The sequence below is a fragment of the Sus scrofa genome, chromosome 14 (genome assembly GCF_054392235.1).
Source record: "Sus scrofa isolate SSC_HxYL_T2T_F1_AM1 chromosome 14, Sscrofa_HxYL_maternal_Yorkshire_Landrace_v2.0, whole genome shotgun sequence".
Classification (NCBI taxonomy): domain Eukaryota; kingdom Metazoa; phylum Chordata; class Mammalia; order Artiodactyla; family Suidae; genus Sus; species Sus scrofa.
Window position 1 is genome coordinate 151,146,964 of NC_139396.1, and position 9,476 is coordinate 151,156,439.

At 41.4% G+C, this 9,476-nt stretch overlaps 1 long non-coding RNA gene across 1 annotated transcript in view; it reads right to left on the minus strand.

The window, feature by feature from the left end:
- LOC106506134 (uncharacterized) overlaps positions 1-7,636 on the minus strand; it is a 61,674-nt gene extending 54,038 nt beyond the window's left edge. Inside the window, exons 1-2 of the long non-coding RNA XR_014827062.1 lie at positions 7,563-7,636; positions 5,961-6,026 (exon numbers count right to left, since the gene is read on the minus strand). This is a non-coding gene — a long non-coding RNA (uncharacterized LOC106506134). The remainder of the gene's footprint in view (positions 1-5,960; positions 6,027-7,562) is intronic.
- Positions 7,637-9,476: the final 1,840 nt, after the last annotated feature.

Here is a 9,476-nt window from a genome sequence, read left to right on the forward strand (position 1 = left end):
TTAATATTCTACTCTTCTTTTTTACTACTGCTCTTTTATAATGTGGTTTTATATTTGATGGGACTTCCTTTTAAAAAAAAAAACAACATTTTTGGGATCCACACTTGCAAAATTTATTTTGGGGAGCATTTTTAGTTTCTTTTTTCCAAATAAAGTTAATTTTTTTGTTTTTTTCTAAAATAACCTGGAATTTCAAGTGAGATGGCTTTGGCATACATGTAACCTCAGGACAAAATAACACTATTGTATGTCTCATTTATTCTAATGTTTCTATACCATTTATTTTAACTTTTTATACTTCCCAATAAAGATTTCTTTATGTAATTCATTCATACCTTTTATGTTATTTCTTAAGTTTTTATATTTTTAATGTTATTGTCAACAAGATCCCCCGTGTAATTTCTAATTACTTTTTGTTGGTATAAAAGAATGTAATTGAATGCGTATGGGTAATTTGTATCTAGCTAAATATATATATGCATAAAAGATGTATACATTTTGTAGTACATATATAAAGTATATATATATGTAATTATTGCCAGAAAGAAAGACTGTAGATTAGTTTTTTGGCCACCCCTGCAAGGTATGAAAGCTCCCAGGCCAGGGATTGAATCCAAGCTGGAGCTGTGACCCATACCATAGCTCAAGCAATGCTGGGTCCTTAACCTGATGTGCCAGGCCAGGGGTCAAACCAGCATCTCCACAGAGACAAGCTAGATCATTAACCCACACACCACAATGGGAACTCCCAAAGGGCTGTAGCTTAGCTATTATAAAACCTTAACCTCAGCCATCATCTCAAAGAGCATTTCTCACCTTTCAATTGTTTATAGCCAGAAGTCTCCCATACCAAATTATCTTAGTTATCTCATTTTGAAAAAAGAGATTAGTTTTTCATTAGTCAATGTGGATATTAAGATTCTACTCCTTTAAAAGTTAACTAAGCTAAAATTATGGCCATGGACTTTGGGACTCAGATCACTTATATACCTATATTTTAGAGCCAACTCAAAATTTTTTCTTGAGAATATTATCACTTAGGAAAGAATTGGGTGTGAGTAACAGAGACCCAGAAAATGGTGGCTAAAACAAGTTAGTCTCATAGATTCACAAGTTTCACAGTCCTCAAGGCCCAAGCTTCTTGAAGCTGAGACCCGGTGGAAAGATTTCTGCTTCAAGACACGAGGATATATGCCTTCATCTGCATGCTCCAAAATGGCTGTTGAAGCACCAGCCATCATAACTTCCTCCCAAGTTGCAAGATGAAGGGGGAAGAAGGAGGAAAGAAAGATACACCTCTCCCATTTTAATGTGACTTTCCAGAAGTTTCACAGCTCATTGGCCATGACTTAAGTGCACAATCACATCTAGCTAGGGCAATGGAGCCTGGAAGATGTAATCTTTTTACTCAGCAGTAATGTGTCCAACGAAAATTGGGTATTATTACTTTGAAAGAGAAGAGGAATGACCATTTGGTAGGTAACTGTCTCTGCCATACAATCTTGCCCCTGACTAAACACAATTCTTAGGCCTGAAGAGAGTGGCAGGTAGCAGGGTAACTGCCACCACCATCACCACCCAGAAACCTTCCATATTTCCCTAGAGTATTGAATGCTCTGTAGATGAATAGATAGGTAGGTAGGAAGGTAAACAGATGATAGATAGATAGATAGATAGATAGATAGATAGATAGATAGATAGACAGACAGACAGAGAGATATGTAGATTTGGAGGAAGGGTTAAAGGAATCAATGAATTACTTGCTAAGTTGTCTCTGTGAATGAAAAGCATTCTTTAGTCTCATTTTTTCCTCCTTGAAATGTTATTTGATTGTTTCTGCCCTTATCATTTAAGAGGGAAAGGATAAAAACCTTTCCAGATTTCTCTCTTTTGTAAGCAACTTTTTTTTTTTTTTTTTTTTTTTTTTTTTTTTGTCTTTTGTTGTTGTTGTTGCTATTTCTTGGGCCGCTCCCGCGGCATATGGAGGTTCCCAGGCCAGGGGTCCAATCGGAGCTGTAGTCTCCGGCCTACGCCAGAGCCACAGCAACGCGGGATCCGAGCCGTGTCTGCAACCTACACCACAGCTCACGGCAATGCCGGATCGTTAACCCACTGAGCAAGGGCAGGGACCGAACCCGCAACCCCATGGTTCCCAGTCGGATACGTTAACCACTGCGCCACAACGGGAACTCCTCTTTTGTAAGCAACTTTAATTTTTGACTTGCAAACTAGCAATATCCTTTTCATGAGGCTACATTTGAATGTTGATTTCAGTCTATATCACATCAACTCCCTGAGCCGTCGTCTCAATTTCCAATTTCATGCATATATATATTGTCTGTCATCCTCAAAAAATTTCTTTCTTTTTTTTTTGGCCTTTTCTTGAGCCGCTCCCACAGCATATGGAGGTTCCCAGGCTAGGGGTCAAATCGGAGCTGTAGCCACCGGCCTACACCAGAGCCACAGCAACACAGGATCTGAGCCACGTCTGAGACCCACACCACAGCTCATGGCAATACCGGATCCTTAACCCACTGAGGAAGGCCAGGGATCGAACCCACAACCTCATGGTTCCTAGTTGGATTCGTTAACCACTGCGCCACGATGGGAACTCCCCATCCTCAAAAATTTCTGTTACTCAGCTATTGGACCTAGCCTCTGTCCTCCAGTTCTGTCATTCCTTAACTAGTCAGTTTATCTTCTATTTTACCGATCTGATTTTAGTATTTTCATCCTGATTTTTGTTACTTCCAATGATAGGCTAGTGTTCTGCTTTCTTTTTTCCCTCCATTTCTTGCTTTTCTTTCTTCTTTTCTCCCTCTCTCCTTCCTTCCTTCCCTGTCTCTCTTTCTTCCCATATCAGGCTGCACACATTTAATAACTTTCTGTTATCTCTTTGAATATAAATCCCAGCCATTCTCAGAAATATTTTGGTTCCTCTGATGAACATGTATTTCAGATGTACTCTTCCTTCACATTTCAAACCTACTTTCAAAACTCCTTTTAAATGTTCATTCACGCATTCTTAAATGTCACCCACCAAACTTTGTTGAAACTTCTGAAAGTAGCCTATGGTTCAGATAAAGATGGTTGATGAAACTTAAGGAAGATTCCTGTTGTTCCTATTTGATCAACATTCCAAACATGTCCCTCTAAAGGAGACTTGTGCAAAGGGCTGGTAAGGAGTTAAAGCATAGGATGGATAAGGAGGAATGACTGGAGGCAAGAGGACCATTAGCAAGTTTTGCAAGGAACTGTGTCTGTATCAGTATGAGCTTAGATTAGGATAACGGTGGAACAGACCAAAAGAAAAAGCTGGCCATGAGAGAGATACATTCTAATTGACTTCATTCAAATCAGATGTTCTGCAGTATACACTAAATAAATGCATCTTCTGTCAGGTAACTCATTTGTCATTGAACAAATTCAAAATGCTGACTCACAGCCACCACTTCTCTTGGGCAGTCATGACAATCAGAACTGGTTCGGAGCACAAGGAGAGAATACATTTCCCCCCAAGAAAAATCTCTAAGCGCTGCCTTTTCATCAGCTCTCTCTGGGCAAGGCTCCGTGTCATCCAGGCAGCACAGCTCGACCTGACGATCTGAGTAGGGCTGAGTGGCAGGAAAGTGAAGTGGCCACACTTCCCAGCCCCAGTCTATTGCAAGCCCCCCATTCACCCCTCATCCGTACTTGATTGTTAAAAGCAAAACTACAAGAATAGAGTTGATTCTTCCTTTCCCATTACTGACATCGTTTTGGAGTTGTTGGGTCTCCTGAGATGTGTTCTGGAAAGATCCTGCAAAGAGGCGTGAGAGGCCTGCCTGCTCTGAAGAGTGACGAAAATGTAAATTTCAGTAATCTCCCGAGTGAAGCAGACATATTTCACCAAGGCCAGATTAATTTAGCAGCTACATTTCCATTCCTGCAAGCGCTTAAGTAGAAACAGACCTTCGAAACGGTCATAAAGGCAGAAAAGTTTCTCCAAATACATACAATGTGCAGAGGCCTTGGCCAGCAAAAAGGATCCCAACAGGCGCCCTAAAAGGTATGTGATGACACATTGCAGGAGAGAAAAAGCCTTTCCGTGTTGCAATTATTTATATAAGTATTGTGTAGGAATGCTTAAATGCAATACATCAGAGCTGTTTGGGGGTAACTAGACGGAAAAGGTTCCAAGATCTTCTACTTCAGATGGAATTGGGAATTATGTTTATACCACTTTTGCCTGACTCTACCAATTTGACAAGTGACCGTAAATTCCAAAGCGGTGACCTCTAACTGCTGCTCAGCAACTGACTTGTGCTGCGGCTGTATAAAAGCCACGTAATCCTCCCACTTCCTCTATTTTTTAAAAGCCCCGCTTTAAAAAGCTCATCCATGTCATAGCCTGCAGATATTTTTGAGGACCTTTATTGCGCCAGAGATGCAGACAAATATGAAGGGCCTGGTACCTGTCCTCAGGGAGATCACAGACCAGGTACCAGACTGACACCAGGAATCCACCAGGCAGGTGATGGGCCAGCGGGAACTGTAGGAAACAGAGCCGCTGATAGGAAAGAGTGGATTTGGGGAGGAGACAGGAAGCTGAGCAGGTAGGTGAGACACCAACATTCGTGCCCCTGGTCCATGCAGAGTCCTTCCTTCCCTGGTCCATGATCCATCGCCCACTCGTCCATGAGCAGTGATAGCTCTGCATTATCCTCACCTGCTGCTCAACCCTCTCTGCAACTCATTGTGGGCTCTTCCAAGTCAGGCCATGTCCTACTTGTTTTTCCCCACAGCACCTAGTATATAATACATGCTCTGCCACTGTTTGTCCAACCAATAAATGAATGAACGGCACTTCATCATCAAAGTGGGAATAATTCTGCCATGTCCAATAACAGAGGAGAGATTGCTTTCCCTTCATCGCATCAGTGGGAACCAATGCAAGGGTAATGCCTGCCAGAGAAGAGCTTAGTGTGTGTGTGTGTGTATGTGTGTGTGTATGTGTGTACGTGTGTAGGAGGAGGAGGAGGAGTTTCTGGTGGATCTCTCCTCAGGAAAGAGCCAGAAGTTGAAGCGTGGAAGTCATCAGTCAGGCATACATGACTGGAGGAACTGAGCAATGGTAGGAATTTTAAAAAGCAGCGAAGGATGGTAAATATAAGAAAATAAAATGAGGCAAGCGATGAATGAGGCAAGCGATGACTTGGGGTGGCTGAGTACATGAATTACAAAGGGCTTTATGGGGTGTCCTGATACAAACTCTTTGGGTTGATCAGAGTCTCAAAGTAAAGGTACCAGATAAAATATGCCCCAAATATTCCATGGGATGCTGTATACCAAATAAACAATCATTCCTGAAACATACATGTACTAAAATTGTTTTCACTACTTTTCTGAAATTCAAATTTAACTGGGCATCTTGTCTTGTTTAATTTGCTAAGTCTGGCAATGCCGTCTTAAAGGAACAAGCATGATGGCAATAAGGATGGACAAGTCAATGGAATGAGATTGTGGAGAGTTAAATCCCATGAGCCTTCACTTGGCAACTTTATTCAAATGTTATTAGGTGATCAAGAAGTCTCTCAAAAAACAAGAATGGATTTAGTAAGATAATAAGGTGATTCTCCAGTAACAGCAACAATTGTTTTTGTTTCCCCTCCTAAGACTTTCACACCTGTGCCTAAGGATCACCTGAACTTATGAACATCCCACCTGCGGCTTCTGTCTAGTGTCTAGTCACCAGATTCTACCTTTCAGAAGCTTAGGGAAAAGAAAACCTTTCTTCTGTCTCTCCTGTGAGAAACAAGGGACTGAATGAAATTTCCACATGGCGGGGTGGGTGTACCTGAGGGGACATTTGGCTGCAAAACCTCTCCTTAAAACCTTTTCAACAAGATTTTGTTTTTCTCCATAACAAGGCATTTGGAGAAAGAAAGCTGTCCACATTCAACAACGTCAAGACCACATACCTGAAATGCTCTCTGTGTCTGCCTCATAGTTGCAAGATGGCTGCCACAGCACCAGTCACCACATTCCTGTTCAAGGCAGGAAGAAAGAGAAGAAGATAGAACCATTCAACTGCTTCTGATCCTCTTCTTCTTTCCTTAAGGAATCGAATGGCTCCCTGATCCCTGCCTACCCCACAGACTTTTGGTTATATGTCATAAAAGTCTTCTGAGTTTCTCCTAGTGGGAGACAGCTACAGAGAAGAAAGTGGGAGTGGCTATGGGGTGGTCCAAAAAACAGTTGAAAGGAGCCCCTAACCCAGCCAGCCTTCTGGAAGGAAGAGCTCCAGGAAGCACTGAAAAGAATCCAGGCTCTGAAATCCAAACAACATTGGTTCAATTGTGGGCCCTACCCCTCACTACATATGTGCCCCTAAGCAAGGCACTTAACCTTTCTGAATACCCATTTCCTCATTTGAAGGATGAGGGTAACAACAGTGACCTCAAAATGGGAGGGGAGGAGGATCAGAGATAATACATATTGAGCACTTGGTAGGGTATGTAGCAGTGGGTACACGATGAAGAATAATAATTATTATTATTTGGAGATACCAACCAATTAGACACGAGGGTTTTTTTTTTTCCTATTTGGATAAAATATGCCTTCTATGAGGTATGTATTTTCAAAAATTGTGTTCCAGAGTGTGTACATTTTAGCTCTACGATTATTTGCGGTTCAACATGACCTTTATAGAATGATTAAAATAGAGACTTTGGGTTGTCTGGATTAATCACGGTCCTTCCCTACATACTCATGTCATTAGCAGATATCAAAAACTGTTACAAAAAGACTCTTCTGTAAGCATACAGGTTGGGGGTACTCCTCTGAGTGGTAAGTTGTCCTTTCTTTCTAAAATTACACAAAAAAGATTTTTGATTCGAGGAACTGTTTAGTCTGTACATGAAACGAGTGCCATCTGGAAAGCCCTTCATTTTAAAACATATTTTATATTCAGTTTCCCACTGGAAGAAAACTATAGAACTCAAGGTAATGAAAATGGTTTCAAGGGCCAAGCAATAGGATGTATGGACTCGCTGTCATGAGGTTTTATAAGATGGTCCTTGAAGGCTCTCAGCATTTACTCTATTTGACAATTGAAGCTCAAGGAACTCTTCGGAAGGATGAAAGAGAATCGTATATGTTATTGCAATATTTGGATATTGAAAGTCTAAATATAGGCCGGAGAAATTAGGATAAAGTATTACACACACACACAGATGTTTAAAATTTACCAGTAATGAACGCACATGCCAGAACTTGAGAAAATGAAAGAAGAAACAGCATTAGAATCCTTTCTTATTCGTAAAAACATCTTCTATACAAGCCAATTTAATACACATGATGCAAATAGCAATGACTCGTCCAAGGAAATATTGAAATCCATTAGGGTTGCATGTGCATAATCTGATTCAACAAGTCAGTATATTTTTCTCAAAAACATAATATCTTTTCTGCATTGTGTGAGATGAAGGTTAGATTACATTGCTTGCCTGTGCAATAATTCCCACATCATAAATTCTGATGAAATTATATCAATATATAAAGCAAATGGATGTCTGACCTACCATCGTTTTCTAGTTCTCGGAGAGAGAGAGGCTGACATACAAGCAAATCCCCAGCTGCTTGGAGCGATGCTATTACAGCCTGCCTCTGCCTGGGAACTGTTATTAACTATCTTGACCAGGAGCGGCTGCTAGAGTTTGTGGTTTCTGCTCTGAATATTAAACTTGGGCATACAAGAGTCCTTATTGTGGGGAACACTTGGAAATGGTAATACAAAATTGCTTTATATTTGCGGGATTTGATTGCTTTCGATGATACAGCCCTAGCTGGTGGGCCTCTCTTGCTGCTTGTATTTCCAGATTATAAATCATTCTTTTGACAGGGTATCTGCCACAACCAGGTCTCAGTTTCCGTGGTATCATTTTTTATATTACAACTGGCAACTGCTCTTCTGGGCTGTTCATATAAGTGACACATTTTGCATAATTTATGAGAACGGGGTCAAAATCAAAGCTAATAAAAGCCTCCCCAACTTTTCTTGTACATGTCAAGGCATCTCTGGCTTTGAGTTCTGAGAGGACCGGGTCGTGAATAGAAGTTGTTAAGATTTTTGTATGGTGTTGGTAGGCGCAGTGTTTACCAATTACTGAAATGCAATATCGCAAAAGCCAATATGAAGTGAAGCTATATCCACAATTCGCCAATTCGTTTCTGATGGTCAGTCTTCAGAAGCAAAACAACATCTCCTTAAAATTCGTGTAAAGAAATAAAAGCATTGAATGCACCCTCACACAGAAAAAAGATGGTTAGAAGTCAATGTCTCTTTCCTCTTCTAAAAACAAGGATGTTTGAACGAGACGGTCTGCAGGCTTCCTTCCGGGTCTGATGTTTTGGTAAGGCCACAGTATTCACTGGGGGAATCAAAGTACAATGAATGCAGATGACAGAGAGAAACCTTTGCTGCTTCCTTGCTGCAAACAAGTTAGACTCAGATCTAAGTTTCAAGGACCTAAATGAGCCTTTCCTTCCCGGAACCCCTACACCAGCTCTATCACAGAAGCCCTTCCTAAAGTTACATGTTTTAACGCCCAGAGCACAGCTGACTTCTGGTTGTGCCTGAGATGCCTTGGTTTTTTCTCTACGTGAATTTAGGGGGATATTAATGTGGAGGATTAACATCCAACGAGCCTAATGAGATCCGAGCAATAGTGTGAGATGCTCTTATGAATTTATGAATGAAGGAATCAATAATTTAAAAGACTGTTTTGAAAGAACCTCAGCCCAGAAATCAGAAGCTCTCAATTCCTCCTGCACCCCCGCTCCCCCAGAGGCCTGGCTGACTCTGGGTCTCCCTGGTTGCTCTTATTAGATCAATGCTTCTTTGACGTCCCATTAGTCATAATACAAAGCAGGAACTGTGAGTGGCCCAAGGCTCAACCTTCGCTGGGAGTGGTTTCCAAATTAACCAAGTTCAGCCTTTCCTGAGCAATTAGTTGTCCTTCCCCATCCGCCCCGCTTCCCCATCCCAAAGAGGATTTGTATGTATTTTCAAATGGAACCGAAATATAATTGTAGTGGAACCAGAGAAATCTGGTACAAAACAATCGTTGGAAACTCAAAAAGATTGTCCTGGAGCCAAGTTAGCTTATTGAAGTGGCTTCCATCCTCATGGGCTGTGTTCCTCCTTGTGGTCTGCACACTTCAGAACTTTTTGGGAACTCAGGCCTTTCCCAAATAAGGAAAACAGAGGTTGACTGTGCAGAAGAATTTTTTATTTTATTTCTTTAAATTTTTTGTCTTTTTGCCATTTTCTTGGGCCACTCCCACGGCATATGGAGGTTTCCAGGCTAGGGATCTAATCAGAGCTGTTGCTGTCAGCCTGCTGGCTACAGCCACAGCAACACCAGATCCGAGCCGCCTCTGCGACCTACACCACAGCTCACGGCAACGCCAGATCCTTAACCCACTGAACGAGG